Source organism: Desmodus rotundus, chromosome 6, assembly GCF_022682495.2.
Source record: "Desmodus rotundus isolate HL8 chromosome 6, HLdesRot8A.1, whole genome shotgun sequence".
Lineage (NCBI taxonomy): Eukaryota > Metazoa > Chordata > Mammalia > Chiroptera > Phyllostomidae > Desmodus > Desmodus rotundus.
In genome coordinates, this window is record NC_071392.1 from 107683446 (window position 1) to 107695648 (window position 12203).

Here is a 12203-nt window from a genome sequence, read left to right on the forward strand (position 1 = left end):
GTACAGTTCTGGTGAAAAAGAATTAGGAAAGGAGACTGATGAGACTGGATAACTCAGCTTCCTAGAATACACTTTATCTCTTTTCGTATGAAGTGATGATGTGCTGCTTCTTTTATAGGACTGAATTACAACTGCAGAAGCGACCACAAGCGAACCTTTAAAGATGCACACGGGCTGCATAAAGTGAAGAGACCAACTGGAGAAACTGATGAAGTAAGAAAAAAGTATGTTTCCCAGGTAAATAGTATGCTCCTGAATTTTAGCAAGTTTCTTGCTATAACAATTACCATAATTGTTATAATTTAGTCTTTGTATTGTCGTTAAACTGTTTTTAATTTTCTCCTTCAGTTTTTATTGCTGAGCTCTTTGATCACGTGATTCTTTTTTTTAAAGTTAATCTAAAAAATCTGTATTGAACATGGGATTTATGTTACTTCCTAGGTCACCTAGGGACCTGTTGTGTCTGAGGTTGACTATTGGGTATTATAAAAGCAGAGGCATGTGTTGTGTCTCTGTGATGTGCAGGTTTAGTCCAAGGCCAACTTTTTGTTTGAGTGAAGAACTTACACTTCTGCTTTATTACATGACTGCCTTACAACACTAGGGCACTAGTTTGAGTACCAAGTTTCCAAGCTACATTCTGCAAGATGGGTGGCACTGCCCTCAGAAACAGGAGACGTTTTTCAGTGCCTTCACTTGATGAAATAGATGTGTCCCAGTAAAGTTTTATTATTACTTATTTTAGTTGGGAACTCAATGTATTCTGTTATTCAGCCATTTACAGACTTAGATCTTGGGGGTTTTGGTGGTGTTTGTCGTTAACATTTTTTAAGCAGAGGAAATCTACTACCTTACTTTTCATTATAAAGTCAAGAGCCCTTTTCCAGTATGCTGAGTAGAAATTTGGGGGGAAAAGCAGAGGAAATTGAGTCAGAGTCATCGGTGGCAGTAGTGCTGGGAGTTCTGTGCACGGCGTTCTCACTTAGACGTGGCAACATCGCTCCACAAGCCCGGGGCCACCCAGCCCAAGGGAAACTGTAGCTTCTGGGGCTTCCGGTCTGATGGTGGATTACAGCAGGGTTTACTGTTGGATATGTGACGTATTCCAGCTAGCTCTTTCTTTAACTGAGTCATCAAGCTGAGTAAAAACTATTTAGTGGTCTTGTGTATCAGGCCTCGAAACTAAAAATGGCATAAGACAAGTTTATTTGCAGGTGAACTTGCACACACATTTCCTAATGCTCATCATTATGTTGACTCCTGCCTCAGATCTGCTCCTGGGCAGCCCGCCCGGCCTCCTCCTCCGTCAGGTTTCTGTGAGGGGGCAAAGTGGATGGGAGGGCCAAAGCCAGTTTTCTCTTACATCCGTGTCTTTACCCAGTACCTGGCAACACGAAGCTATCTTGCCGAGCTCCACCTTACCTCATTGTTCCCATTCCACTCCTACCCATCAGGTATGATGTTGTACTTATTCTATACATCACGCGTTTTCTGTTTCACCTTTAAGATCTTTTCATGTTAACCTTTCACTCTTCAAGGCACATACCATTTAACTCAAATTGCATTTCTAGGAGCTTATCTCACATACAAGCTCATACAGGTAAGCAGGTAATCCTGTGCCTCCTCAGCCTCTGTTAGACCCTCATGCGTGCTTCCTGGCTCATAGCGCTCGGACAGAGGCCGTCTCTCGCTGCCATCATTCTGTCGTGTCCACAGGCTGTGTCCGCCTCCATAGGCAGCAACTTCCGCCAGCGCCCTGTGGTCCTTCCAAAGTATTTTGGTTTTTCCTTTCAAAATATCTAATTCTTTCCTTTTAAAAAAAGTTCCTTTGAGTTGTTTCTTAAGATTATTTAGTTGTATGTTTATTTTTTATTTTTTGCCAATACTTAAATTTTTATCTATTCTTTTTTCCCCCCATAGGCTATAGGTTTTTTTGTGTAGAGATTTTGGTACATTTTCTAACTTCCTTGTATCTTGTAAACTGAATAGTTTTGAATTTTGTCTTCTGTTCAGCTAACCTGGAAGATTCTATAACTTATGTGTGAATTTGTTATCTTTTCACAAATTTATGGTTAATAGTACATTTGTTATGCTTTCTGCATACAATCTGTTTTTTAATTTTTATATTTCTTGTCTCTTTTCTGTTACATGGAATGTTTTCTTCCCTCCTTTTCAGCTTAAAAAATTTTAAAGGCGAACAAACTTTTGAATTCTCTCTTACTGCTAAAAATAACATTTGTTTCTATATTTATTTACTGTCATTAAAGCAAAACAGAACTTCCCTTTCCTTTCATACAAGGAAACTCAGTTTCTCCCTGTGGTGGTATTCCCTCTTCCTATTCCATTTCCTTTTACATTTTACATTTGCCCAGTGAGATGTGCCGATTCTTCTGAGCTTCAGCCTGCTATTCATAAGTGTGTTGCTATTCTTGATTTAGTGAACAACCACAGAGGCCTCACTCTGAGCTGGACAGACGCTGAGCTAGGTGCAGGAGCTACAAAGATAAAGGCAGTCTGTTCTCGCATTCAGGTCCCCTTTCTGGTTGAGGAGGTGGCATGCCTGCAGATCAACAGTGGCAAAAGGTGTGATGTGTCAGGTGTCCTGGAGACACAGAGTTGGGGGAAGGGGGAGTGATGTTTGTTGAGTCAGTGAAGGCATCCTGGGATCTGGGTGCTACTGTACCTGTAGGGCTTTGTGAGATTATGGATAAGGCTGAAAGTACTCAAATTCATTGCCCAAGTTCATCAAAGCCTAAAGCTACCAAGTGGCTGGAAATGAGAATGGACAAAGGGATGTCAGGGCCAGATGGTCAAGTACCTTGGATGCCCGGCCAACAAGTTTCAGTTTGTATGCTGTGGGCTACACCACAAAGGCTTGAAAGCAGGGTAGTATCATGCTCAACTTTGGTTTTAGAAAGCGAACTCTGTCCTGTGAGACATGCAGGGAGGAAGTCAGTTAAGCAGCTGCAGCAGTTGCCCAGGTGAGGGGTGATAGAACTTGAACGAGGTGGTAGCAATGGTGATGGAGAAGAGAAGATGAGGTGTTTTGAAGCCGTGTAAAAATTCTAGTGTTTAATTCAGTTGAGATTGGGAATTCAAGGATGACTCAGAGGGTTTTCTGTTTGTTTTAGGGAAGGTAATAAAAGATGGTAGAAATATTGACCAAATTATGGAGCGGGGGTAAAGTTATGTGGACAGGGAGGCAGAAACTGATTTGAAGAGAGACAGAGAAGAGTTTATTTTAGGACTTGGTGAATTTAAGAAACCTTCAAGAGATCTAGGAAAACACATCTAGGAGCAGTTAGTAATAAGACCAGAAACAGGCAAGACTTGGGGGCTGGAGATAAAGGTGTGAGATGCACTTGTCCCAAGGAGAATGTCAAAGCCGTAAGAGTAGATATAAAGTCCTCTGCTGCCCCCAGGCAGAGTATGTAGACAGAGAGTAAAAGAGCTCAGGATGGCCTCTTGGCAAGACCAGTCTTTGTGTGTAGCAAAGAGAAAGGCACTGAGCACTGGAATACATGCCCAGTGTGGGGTGGCGAGAGCTTTTTCAAATGGCTTACTTTATCTTCTCAATAGCCCCGTTTATGGGTATTATTACTACCCTCCCATTAGCCAGGAAACTGAGACTCCCAAGTACCAAGCTAGTAAGTGGGATTGCACGCCAGGCCTGGATGCATGTAAGTGCTAGGGGAAGAGGTGAGGCAGAAGCAGAACAGAATGGTGTAGAAGACATGACTTACTACAAGGGACGGTAGCCAGCAGTGGCCGTACATCCAGAGGTCCAGGTGGATAAGGAGGAGCTAAGCCACTGTTTTTGGCAACTGGAGAACTGATAGCCATCCCAGCATGCTCAGTTCCCACTGTGTGCGTAGTCAGCCGGCACATAAATTAGAGGAACTGAGGGAGTGCAGACAGCGGCTGTTGACTGCAGCTCGCTTGGGGACAGCTTGATGGTGGAGGACTGACAAGGGCACCTGATCTTGGTGTGTGTTTGTTTACAGAAGACAGCTTGAAGTGTTCTGATTTGCTCATCCTTTTTTTCTTAGATATAAGATTATATTGTCTCCAGATTTGTGTTACTAAGAAGAAAAAAAGAATCAGAGTAACTCTGCTGGATTCCTTTTCACATAATCTGCTTGTTTAACTTGTTTACTCGGAGTTCTTTTTTTTTCCCTCTCTTTTCCTACAGCACATTGTTTTCATGTTTCCAGGCTCGGTCTTAGTGACCTTCCTTGATTGCTCATTATGTGTGAGGCACTGGGAGCCTCTCCTGGTTCCCCTGTCAGGTTTTTCCTTGCTGGAAGTGGTATTCTTCTGTCATTTAAACCTTCTGTGCAATTCGGCCTCCTCCAGAACTCTAATTCATAAACTGTGTCTCCTCCAGATGACAATCTGTTCTTGTGCTCCTTGACGACAGGGGAGTGTGGTGCTAAGAGCGTGTGCTCTGGAACCGAGCTGCCTGGGTTCAAATCCTAGGTCTGCCAGCTACTAGCTGAGTGACCTTGGGAAAGTTGCTTAGCTTCTTTGCGCCTCAGTGTCCTCATCTGTAAACTGGGGGTAGTAATAATACCTACTAGCTGGGGTTGTGATGAGGGTTAAATGAACTGCTGCATGAGAGATGCTGAGGATGAGCAGAGTCAAGTGCATGCACTTCACCGTTGTTAACTGCTGTTGCTGGGGGGCGTGGCGGGGGGAAGACAGTAGGAGAGGTGACCTTTGCCACATTGTCGTTGGAGCTTTCCTGGATAAACTAGAAATAGAGAAATCCTGGGAACCAGGCAGCATTCCCTCACGTTTTTAAGGAGTTCAGCAATGAACAATTTTAGTCTTGGTCCAGATGCTGCATCTGGCGTTGCGGGTGTCCACTGTGTGACCTCACCTTCCCCATGGCAGCGTTCAGATGAGTTTTCTTAAACACAGGCCATAAAATTTTTATTTCTACCTTACTGAATAGTTCTTTCAAAAAATTACTTAACTTTGCTCATCCCATCTGCAAACAATAGGTGCTGACCACTCAGCACCCAAAATTAAGTACTTGCCTGAAGTCCGTGGTGAGGCTGGGATTTGATGAAGCCTATGGTTTCTGACTCCGGTGGTATTACAAAGAGGAGAGAAGGCTCCCTGGAATGTATTTATATCAGGCTACCTACAGCACTGTCTTAGTTCGAGCTACTGTAACCAAATACCATAGACTGGGTGCCTTATAAACAACAGATATTTATTTCTCACAGTTCTGCTGGTTGGGAGTCGAAATCAGGGTGCCAACATGGTTAGGTTCTGGTGAGGGCCTTCTTCTGGGTTGCAGATGGCCTTTGTCTTGTATCCTCATCTGGTGGGAAGGGATGAGAGAGCCCTCAGGGTCCCTTCTATAAGGGCTCCACCGTCAGGATCTAATAACCTCCCAGAGGCCCAGCCCTCCAAACCATCGCACTGGGGGGTAGCATTTCAACAGGAATTGGGACGGGGTTGGGGGAGGGACACAAACACCCATCCATAACAGGTACCAGTCTCTAAAGGTGCGCTTATGAGCTCTTCACAACTGTTTTTGACCATGAAGGTATGCTATTTTTATAAACAGAAGAAAAATAAAACTCATTGAACAAAGTAATTAACAGCTCGCATGACAGAAATAGTAAGGGGAAATCATGTCACCTAATCTCTTAGAGTTTTTAAGGAAAGTGAAGAGGCTTGTGAATGAGGGAGCCAGTAGTCCTTTAAGAAATACTTGATAGGATTTGCACGGTTTCAAATAAACTCCTTCAACATACTTATTAACGATAAAGGAAAGGAGAAGCAGTGACTTTGCAGTGGAGAACCTCCGTAGCCAAGTGGCCGAGACGCACATTACTGGTGACGGACATAGCAACGCACAGTGCAGTAAGAAGAGAGCAGCATCATTACGTGGGAGTGTGCCCAGAATGCCTAACCCTGGGGTAACCGTGAGAAAACACTGGGCAAGCCCACACCAAGGGACATGCAACAAAGTAATTGGTTAATACTCTTAAAAGTGTCAAGAACAGGGGCGGGGGGGAAAAAAGTGTCAAGAACATGAATGACAAGGAAAGACTGAAGAACTGTCACGAACTGCAGGATTCTAAGATAAAATGACCAAGTACAGTAGGGTTCCTGGTTGGGATCCTGGGACAGAAAGAGTCTTCAGTAGAAAAAACTGGTGAAATGTGGATAAGCTCGTTGGTTTAGTTAGTAGTATTGTTCCAATATCCCAGTCCTGTTCCACGTACTGCAGTTACGTATGGTGTCAACATTAGGGGAGGCTGGGTCACAGGTATGTGGGAGCTATCTGCATTATTTTTGCAACTTTTTTATGAGTCTAAAATTAGCTCAAAATTTAAAATTTGTTTAAAAAGAAACTTTTGACAAGATCCCACACAAACATTTTGTTTTCTCTCTGTCTCATTTTTTTGTTAAGTAAAAAGCCACCATGTGTTAGAGAAACTATTATGGTTCTGGGTAGAAACTGGCTTAAGAACAGGAAAGAAAGCTTAGAGTTAAGTCTCCTTCTTTGAGGGGGTAAATATTCATGATGACCTTCCATAGTGTTGCTCATTTCATATGTCGAATTTCCTAGACTTTTCTAAAGGGTATACTAGTGAAAAGCTAGGTTGATGGGAGACTTTTCTGAAAAGTTTATGAGACCAAGTGGGCAGAAAATTCATCAATGCAAGAAACTGCACTTAAATGAAAAAAAAAAAAGAAAGAAAGAAAATCCCAAGTCAGACTTATACAGAACCATGGATCCAAAGATGTCATTTAGTACCTTGGAATTCGCTGAAGATATTGCCACAGTGTTTTCTGCTGAGGGCAAAATGGCTTGAAAATTGGGGTACATCCATGCAGAGATGATCAGACCTAAGCAGTCCTCTGCAGGCATATGTAAATGAAAGCCCCTTCTTAGTCATTAGGGAGCAGCCAGGTTAAAGCCTTAAATACAGAAGAAAAAATAAAATCTTAAAGGCTAAGGGTTTATAACGTGTTCAGAGGAAGAAAGTTGCACAGGAAATGTGAGTCTGTATGGAGTCTGGGAGGGTTTGGAGGGTGAAGCTCAGCGTGCATCTTGCTCTGTGCCCAGGAGGGGAGAGACCACACTGGCCTGGGACACATATTTTCATTGCTACAGAGCTGGATTTGCTGCATAGGGAGACTGCAAAACCATCTCAGAAGCTCTAAATGTGTTCCTTAGGCGCAACCTGACGAGGGATTCTGCTTCCCAAACACAAATGTCCTGATATCAAGGAAGGACAGCGCTGGCTAAATGACAGGAACAGTGAGGCTCCTGGAAAGCTATACCCAGGGGGCAAATGGGGGCAAAAATCTAGTGTGTCTCCAGTGGGTTGGGTTGGTGTTAAACCAGTTCTACCCCACCCAACAAAAATTTAATCTTACCCTGGACAGTGTGGCTCAGTTGGTTGGAACATCGTCCCATAACCAAAAGGTTGCAAGTTTGATTCCCAGTCAGGAAACATACCCAGGTTGTGGGTTCAACCCCCAATGCAGGCACATGTGAGCCTAATATCCCTAGTCCGTGCATATGGGAAACAACCAATCGATGCTTCTTTTTCACATCATGTTTCTCTCTCCCCCTTCCTCCTTCTATTCCTCCTTCTCTTCCTCTCTCTCTAAAAGCAGTGGGGAAAAAAAATGTACTCTGGTGAGGACTTAAAAAAATTAATTGTAATGAACTAAAAATAAAGTGTATTTCTGAACTTAGAAAGCTGGGAGACAGACCATTTACTTACTTAGTCAACAAATCTTTTGTGAGCACCCATAACATGCCAGGCACTGCACTGGGCTCTGAGAGTACAGCAGCAAGCAAGATGGCCATGGTCCTGCTCTCATGGAGCTCGCAGACCTGGGGTTGGTTCCTTTGAGCCTGAGTCAGCCAGCCTACCTACCTCGCTCCGAGGTGTCTCTGCTGAAAGGCTTGGTTTACACCAAGATAAAAGTCTACCTGTATATAATCCAAAAATTTTTAAATCTCAATACATATGTTATTTCCTTCCAACTATGCGGCAGAAGTGTTTTAATGGGTACTTAATATGCTGAATTTACATAATTTTGAAGCAGTATTTGAAGCCTTTAAATCATAAAACCTGTTTCTCTCCTGGCCACTCCTTTCAGGCTCTGATGTTGAAGACATTTTGGTAAGGCTTAGTGGTTTTGCTCAGTGCTTATGACAATCACAAATGTGTTTATCAAGGCACAGTGAACTCTGAGAGGTGCCGCAAGGCCAGCTGGGGGCGTCCAAAGGGAGCCAGCTCTTCTCCTCTGCCCTGTGGATGTTTTCCCTTCCTGAATTTAATCTCTTGGGTCAGATTCCAAGTTGAACCTCAAAGCAATGAAGCAACTAAAGTGGTGCTAACTAACTTGATTTTATGACACCATTAGTAAGCTCTTCCCTGGCCCTTCCCCCAGAGATTCCGGGCCTTCTGACTGAGTAGAGAGATGTATTTATGCCTTCAGTTGGTAAAATGGTTATGATTGTGAATTTTTAGTTATTTTATATAAAGAGTGCAGTGGATAAATGACGAGCAGTATTTGTTATTTCTCAGATAGAAAAATCAAGGATAAGTTAATGGTTGACAATTAATTTGGAAGACTCAGCTCTGTTTACCCCAGTGGAGTATATGAATGCATGATCGTTTTTTCAGAACAAAGTCTACATGTATCAGCAGAGCTTTCTTTCCATCATCATATCCCCATCCCTTTCCAGCCACAGTCTTGCAACCTACCCTTACCTACCTTTTATTAAGCTCTAGTAGGCTGTGCCGTGTACTTTAACATTATCAAGCTTTTTCTTCCCCTGCTCTACTTTCAAGTCCCAGATCATCAAATGCCACCCCTTGAAGTGGTCTTCAGTCTTCTGCAGTCACTAATACCAGTCTGTTTTTCCGGTACCCCAAGCCCAAGGTAGCGTGTCTCCTACGGCTCACATCACACTCCACTTCGTGATGCTTCTGTTGACATGGCTTTCTCCTCTTGCAGATCATCAACTCCTTGAGGTGTCGGGGACTTAACAAATTTTCCTGATATCCTCTGAGTGTCCAGCGCAGTGAATTTGCTAGCATTAATTGTTTATACCTTGTCAGCCACTGCCTAAGCACTTTATATGTATTATCATGTTCAATTGTCATCAATTAAATAATTGTGAGAGACACTTACCATCCTTTTTTTTCAGATGAGGAAACTGAGGCACAGGAAGGGTAAGAAATTTGCCTGAATTTACAAAATGGTGGAGTTGGGACTTGAACCCAGGCACTCAGGAGCCAGGGCTTCTAACTACCACCCAATAATGGAATAATATGCTATAATGTCCCTGCTCTGTACTGCATGCTATACTGGCATAATGGCAGCTAGCATTTATCAAACACTAGCTCGTGGCAGGAACTGGGTTAAGTGTTATATGTGTATCATCTTAATCCTCACAAAAACCCCATGAAGCACACAGTTACTATTCTGTGGATGAGGAAACAGATTCGGTGGCCTTGAGGTTAAGCAACGTGTACTAGGCAATACCACGGTATGTGCCTGGTATTTCCAGGTAGATGAGCAAGTGGCTGTGTAACAACAGGGAGAGGGTGTGGGAAGAGAAGTAACCTGTATTGAGTGCTTTTCCCTTTTTTCTGTAGGAAATTCTTCTCCAACATTTTATTATGAAAAATTTAAACATGCCGCAAAGTTGAAAGAATTTTACAATGAGCAGCAATACACCCACTACCAGATTTTGGCCATTAACATTTTACTCCATGTGCTTCCCAATCCTCTATCTGCCCAGCCATCTGTTCATCCTATTTTGTATGTATCCCCCTCTGTACTTCAGCATGTGTGTCACTAAGTAGAGATCACTATTTGTGTTATAGTTTTTTCTTTGGGGATAATTTTTGTACATTTGTAGTTAAATTTTAACTGCACATTTGCTGAGTTTTGACAAATGCATACACCTGTGTAACCAAACACTTACCAAGATATCATTACCCAGAAAGTTGCCTCATGTTCCTTCCCAGTAAATGCCCACTTCTGCTTCCCAGAGGAGTGTCTACTATTTTTATGTTGTATGTTTATATGCCTTTTTTTATTCCAAAAGAGTTTAAGGTGACTCATTCAGGTCCATAAAATACAGCAAGAAAACATAAATGAGAAGCAAGTGGAGAAAAGAAACTAAGTTAGGAATATGAAATGGGGCCAGGAGAGCACCTATGAAATGCCAGGCATTTTTATAAGTAATATATTACTTAATCCTCACAAGAGATACACATAATTATTTTCAGTTTATAGATGAAGAAGCTGCAAAGTTGTGTAGCTAATAAGTAATAGGAATACTCTTTGATCCAAAGTCCATGATTTTTCTACTCTAGCACTCAAAAAACAAGACAACAGTTGAAATAAAGTTTATTTTGCGAGTTCATATGGTTTCAAATATAATATTTGTTCAAGTACTTGTAAAATTGTGTTATCTCAGTATATTGAGTTTAGCAATGGGAGATGGCAAAAGGTCGGGGCACTAAAATAGTCCTGCAGTATTTGCACCTTAAGGTCAAGGTTATCGTGTAACCTTGAACTTTGAGTTATCTTGTATGGCCCTAGAGATGGAATTCCATGTCTTCACAAAAATGAAAAATTGATGATAAAAGTGGGGAGTCTTGAGACGACCCCACTGACTGTTAAATAGGGCCATAGCAACATCAACAGGAAGCATTTTATGCATGAAAGGATCTTGGTCAGAGCTTTCAACTTTGACTTTAATTGGACTCATTTGTTAGTTGTGTTAAGAAATATTACTGGTAAAAGAATTATAAATCTCTCATAGGAGGCCTATCTGCTATTTGTATCTGCTACCTTCTGCATTCTATGTTGAATCTGTCATATTAGTAGATTGGATATACAAACAAAGGGCAAGAAGGAAATAGGTATTACTTTGAGATTTCTTACTTGAAATGTCAGAAAAAGGATTGGGCCTGTTGTAGTAGGAAGACTGTCACAGGGCTTCTGGATAAAGTTAGGGAGGGTCTTTGAAAAAGAAAGGAAGCCCTGACCAGTGTGGCTCAGTTGATTGGAGCATCGTCTTGTAACCAAAAGGTTGGGGGTTCAATTCCAGGTCAGGGCACGTATGTAGGCTGCAGGTTCAATCCCCGGTCTGGGCGTGCAGGATCCCTGGTCTGGGGGTTAGCAACTGGTTAACTGGTTCATGCTTCTTTAGAAGCAACTGGTTGATGCTTCTTTCTTGCATCGATGTTTCTTTCTCTCCCTTCCTCTCTAAAAAGCAATGAAAAAATGTTCTCAGGTGAGAATAAAAGGAAGGAAGGAGGGAAGAAAGGAAGATGAGGATGTTGCACTGATACTGACTTGGCAAGATAAAACGGAAGAATTTCCTGTTTGGACTGTGGTCCCCAGCATGGTGGGGTGATACTTGCGTTAGGCTCTGTTGGGCTGTGAGGATCGAGACCTGCTTATGTGGCCTTTGGTGAGGGAGTGCGGAAAGACGGGAGCCAGCTCAGTGGTCAGACCTGTGGAGACCTAGAGCAGTGACTCTGGAGGCCACTGGAAGTGAGGCAGGTGTCTAGCAGTCCTGCTCTGCTGACCCCATTGTCCTGCACTCCAATTTGTCTGCTTCCTTACCACTCCCTCCCCCCATCCCCGAATACCATGCCCAAAGCTTGCAAAGAGAACATTTTCTGGACATTCCAGGCCTTCTGCCTATGCCTCTGGTCCTCTGGGGGGCAGGGAAGGGGTGGACAGCCAGGTAAAAAGATTACCAGTAGAAAGATCCATGTTAATGGTGGAAACCAATGATAAATATTAGTTTCTCCTCCCCAGGCAGCAACACAGTTTTCTCTAATAGACTGCTTTAATTGGAGAGAACTTTTTAAAAAATTACATTGTTTTCTAATTATAAAAGTCATTCATTCATTTTTTAAAAAAAGATTTTATATTATTTTTAGAGAGAGGGAAAAGGAGAGAAACATCAATCAGCTGCCTCTTGCACGCCCCCAACTGGGGACCTGGCCCACAACCAGGCATGTACCCTGACAAGGAACCAAACCGGTGACCTTTAGGTTCACAGGCCAGGGCTTAATCCACTGAGCCACACCAACTAGGATGCCATTCCTTCTTTTAAAAATTATTATTGAATTTATTGGGGGTAACATTGGTTAATAAAATTATATAGGTTTCAGGTATACAAT

General features: G+C 42.6%; 1 protein-coding gene across 3 annotated transcripts in view; it reads left to right on the top strand.

Annotated features, from left to right (window-relative positions):
- ZHX3 (zinc fingers and homeoboxes 3) overlaps positions 1-12203 on the top strand; it is a 107006-nt gene that overhangs the window by 40641 nt on the left and 54162 nt on the right. For 2 of the 3 annotated variants that reach the window (XM_053926198.1, XM_071221752.1), the window contains exon 2: positions 119-237. The gene's annotated coding sequence lies outside the window, so the exon portion shown is untranslated. The remainder of the gene's footprint in view (positions 1-118; positions 238-12203) is intronic. The other variant, XM_053926201.1, reaches the window with a different exon arrangement.